The sequence below is a fragment of the Penaeus monodon genome, chromosome 36 (genome assembly GCF_015228065.2).
Source record: "Penaeus monodon isolate SGIC_2016 chromosome 36, NSTDA_Pmon_1, whole genome shotgun sequence".
NCBI classification, from domain to species: Eukaryota; Metazoa; Arthropoda; class Malacostraca; order Decapoda; family Penaeidae; genus Penaeus; species Penaeus monodon.
Window position 1 is genome coordinate 30917435 of NC_051421.1, and position 5000 is coordinate 30922434.

Sequence of the window (5000 nt, forward strand, 5' to 3'; positions counted from 1 at the left end):
CTCAATAACGGGTGGATCCTATACCCAAATGCCGTTTATGACTGAAGCGACTCGAGCCAGGAATATGATAAACCTGCTCTCTTCTGCGTATCTGTGTGACGGGCGCTCGCAAAATTCCCTAAGGATATATAAAATTCACGAATCACACAAACGCTTGGGGGGTACCCAAATCATGCAAGCGACTTGAGGAGGGTGAGAAAGGTGTGATTAATAAGCGAATAATGATTCTAGCTTAAACCCTAGTCCTACATTAATTAACGGACATAACCGCGGGTCACACCGACTCAAAAAGGTGCCGAAAAGAATAAAATTCGGCTTATTGTACCTACTTTCGGAACGACGAGCGCAGATCTATTAGGCGTTTACGCAACCCCGGGGCAATATCGGGCAATTCTGTGCACTTTGATATGGGGGAAGATCCTACGCTATATTCAAAATAAAGAATGTAATGAATTTGCGTTACAAGCTTCGTTCTAGACGTGTCACCAAAAAGCAAAGTAACAATGATATTGTTTAATTCCCAAGGCGTCAACCAAACAACAACCAAATTACAAGGGTAACCCAAACGGTCATTTGACCTACCCACCCGCCACCCCGACCGGAAAAAAAGAATTGAGGTCAGGTCAAGACGGGGAAAAACGACCTTTCTCTTCCCAAGTGACCGCAAGCGAAGAAAAGGGAAGGTCAGGTCGGGGGCGAGGGTTAGGAACGAGATAAAATGAAATGATATTCGTAATAAGATAAAATCACGAACGCGTTAAATTCGTTGCAGATGAAACAATATAAATTTCTAAAAACGAGAGAAAATAATTAATTACTTAACTAACGAACGATATTCATGTTTATTGATCACATACTCGATCGCACGGAAATGCGATCTGAGGTGAAGGGAATAGTGTGAGAACGTGCCATTTGCTGTCCTTAGCACCTTTTAACCCAACAAAAAACAACGGCTTAACACATGTATGGGAGAAGGAAGGGAAAAGAAATAAGAAAGGGGCCCAAACGTGTACTTACGTGTTTTTTTGTTTTTCGACATGTCTTCTAGCGGTCGAGCGGATTTTTCTTCGGGGGTGGTGTGTCCGCGTTGCATGCCAAAAGGATCTTGACACGAACTCCCGGTCAAACGAGGTCAGATATAAAACGTGACCTCCGCCCTCGCTGAGCGGGTGGTTCTTATTAGGGACATTTGGATCCACGTGGAAAACAGCCACGTGGTCCACTGGTAACCGAAATAGAATTATCCACATCCTGTAACAGAAATAGAATTATCCACATCTTATAGGGGTGTGGGGTGTGTTGGGGTGTGGGGGTTGTGTGTGTGTGTGTGTGTGTGTGTGTGTGTGTGTGTTGTGTGTGGGGTGTGTGTGTGTGTGTGTTGTTTGACAGATATATATATATACATATACATATATATATATATATATATATATATATATAAAATATATATATATCATATATATATATATATTTGTGTGTGTATGTATATATATATATATTATATATTATAATATATATATATAATATATATATATATATATATATATATATATATATACATATATAGGCAGTCAAGAAGACTGTTCACATATCTAGGATCGACCGCCGCAGAGCATGCACCGTTTTCTTCAAACAGTCAAAAAGTCTAGAACCCTAAATCAACGCCAAGATGGCTATTGTATTCTCATCATAAAATGGGACAACCACGTGACAACTAACACCCAGGTCTTCTGCACTCTTCTCGCCCAACACAGAATTCGCTGGCTGGCTGTGTGGTGAATTGGCCTCGCATGACCCGCCCAAGAGGACACCCCGGTCTGCGGTTCAGAGCTGTCTGCGAGAGAGAGATGAAGACAACGGGAATAAATAGCAAGGATAAATAACAACACAAGCAGTTGTGGAGAGAGAAGAAGAGGAACGATAAAAGTAAGCTTTTTTATAACGCAACACAACATGCGTTACCTAGGTCCAAAAATGTCACATGGCCTGCCATTCGAGTCTCAAATGTTCTTAAAATCACTTGATTGTGATACTTCTAAAATTGCGTACATTCGTGACTACCTAAAGGCTTTGCGGAGACCTGTGGTGATGTGTATATGTATGTATATATATATATATATATAATATTTTATATATATATATATATTTTATTAATATATATAAATATATATATAATAAAATATGTATATATATTTTTATATATATATATTTTGTATATATATATATGTATATATATATGTATATATATATATGTATATATATATATATATGTATATATTATATGTTTTATATATATATGTATATAAAATACACACACACACACACACCACACACACACACACACACAACACACAACACACACCACACACACACACACACACACAACCACACACACACACACACACACACACACACACACACACACACACACACACACAGAGTGTATATGTGTATATATATACATGTGTGTGTGTGTGTGATTTGCGTTTGTCGTATACATATTACGTGTCTTGCTTTGTACAAGTTTTTTTTTTTATGTAGCATAATATAGCGGAAGGTTCATATATATCCATACTTGCCTATATACTTAAACTATATGTCCCGATTGTGAATCGGACTTTATGGAGATGTCATATATTCTGAACGTGGTGTTTTGTAGTGAAACTGGCATTTCACATTTATTGAAATTTCAAAATTTGCCCCGAGTGAGGATCGAACTCACGACCTTGAGATTATGAGACTCACGCGCTGCCTACTGCGCCATCGAGGCCTCTTTGATTAAGGAGGAACCTCTGAAAAAATTAGTAAAAAAAAATACGTATATATCTATATAATGTATCATAATAATGATAATGATAATAACGGCAATTATATATAAATAAGTAGATGAAATGCAAAGTTAGAAATATTCATATTTGTGGGTTTATATGTCCCGTGCGTGTGCGTGCGTGTGTGTGCGTGTGCGGCGTGTTGGGGGGGCGTGCGTGGTGCGTGTGTGTGTGTGGTGTGTGTGTGTGTGTGTTGTTGTGGGTTTTGTGTGTGTGCCCTGTGTGGTGTGTGTGTGTGTGTGTTTAAGTGTGTGTGTTGGGGTTTTTGTGTTATGTCTGATTCGATACATATGCACATCAGTTTTTTTGTATAATTATATATATTATTATTATTATTATATATATAATATATATATTTTTTGTGTGTTGTTGTGTATATAACAAATGCATACATATATTATTATATTATGTTGTGTGTGTGTGTTTGGTGTGTGTGTGTGTGTGGTGTGTTGTGTGTGTGTGTGTGTGTGTGGTGTGTGTGTGTGTTGTGTGCTATATACATTTTTGGTTATTTTGTATACATAGCAATATATATTTATATATAATATATATATATATATATATATATATTAAAATTTTATTATTAAAAAAAGAGAGGAAAAGGAGAGAGAGAGGAAGAGGAAGAGAGAGAGAGAGAGAAGAGGAGAGAGGAGGAGAGAGAGAGAGAGGAGAGAGATTTATATATTCATATATATAATATATTATATATATTTTTATATTTATATATATATTATTTATATTATTAATATATATTTATTATTTTATATATATTTATAATATATTATATATATTATATATTATTAATATATCATATTATTTATTATATTAATATATATTATATATTATATAATTTTTATATTATATTTTTTTATATTAATTATATATCAAAATATTAATAAATGTGTATGTGACTATCTATAATACACATTATGTTTATATACAAAATTTTTATATCTATATGTATTCCACATTTTTTTTTTCTTTTTTTCATTTTTTTTTTAAAAGGATGATCCTAAAAGTACTCGAGGGCGCTGTAACCCGCTTAACCCAAAGGTCGTGAGTCCGTTCCCCACTCAAATTTGGGGGTATACATTTTCATATCTATACTTTTCCCAAAAGGCAAGAGCTACCTAAGCTTGTTCTTTATATTTTTATCTAGTGTGGTAGTGTGTGTGTGTATTTGTTGTCTTTTTTTTATATATATTTTTTTTTTAGTGTTGGGGTACTTTTTGTATAAAAAGAAATTTCAAAGATGCAAAGTCAGGTTAATCACTTTATTTTTTACAGTTTAGTGATCTTTTTCAATGTTTCGCACCTTGCGACTTTTTTGGGCTACTTCTATGTAAAAAATTTTACCCCAAATTTTGAAATTTAAAATTGCGAAGCAAATACATATGATTCATAAGAATGGTTACGATCTTAAAGAGCGGTTGTGAAGGGGCGGCGTGTTGCGCGCGCGTGAAACGTTACTAGTTCCCCTGTGGTCGTGGCTAATACCGGGGTCTCACCCGCGAGGCCCCGGGTTGATTCCCGGGACGGGGAATTTTTTTCAAAAAGAAGAAAAACTCTAGTGAAAAAAGTGGCCTGTTATCATCGACCATATAACATAGAAAAACGTTTTCTCCCGGGTCTAGAATCCGGGCTATGATTTTTTTGAAATGATCGCATTGATCCCAAATTTCCGTCAAACCCTTTTTTTTAAAAAAATGAAACCCCATCCCATCCTGATTATGGACCATTTCCAAATCGGGGGATTACCTGCTAAAACGTTTCTCCTTCCGACGAGAAGGGAAATTTCCCTGAACAAAATATTTTCACCTGGGAAATTATTAACTGACCTAGCGTTCTTTTACTGCCCCCACTCTTCGGTATGTTTTGGGAAAATTCCTTCTTTAAAAAATCATCTGCCCACTCTTTCAGGGGTTTAAAGGGAAATAAAATTCATAATAATATTTTTCGGTTATTTGTCCGTGTGTGTGTGTGGGTGTGTGTGTGTGTGGTGTGTGGTGTGTGTGTGTGTGGTGTTTTTGTGTTGGGTGTGTGTGTGTTTGTGTGTGTGTGTGTTGGTGTGTTGTGTTGTGTTGTACATGAAAAATATAGTGTATATACGCGCGCGCGTTTATGTGTTTGTGGTGTGTGACCACGCCAGATGCAGTTTTGCAGGAAAAAACC

General features: G+C 35.9%; 1 non-coding gene across 1 annotated transcript; it reads right to left on the reverse strand.

The window, feature by feature from the left end:
• Window positions 1-2697: 2697 nt before the first annotated feature.
• Window positions 2698-2770, reverse strand: Trnam-cau. Its single transcript has one exon. It is a non-coding gene; the product is annotated as a tRNA-Met (tRNA).
• Between the last annotated feature and the right edge of the window lie 2230 nt (window positions 2771-5000).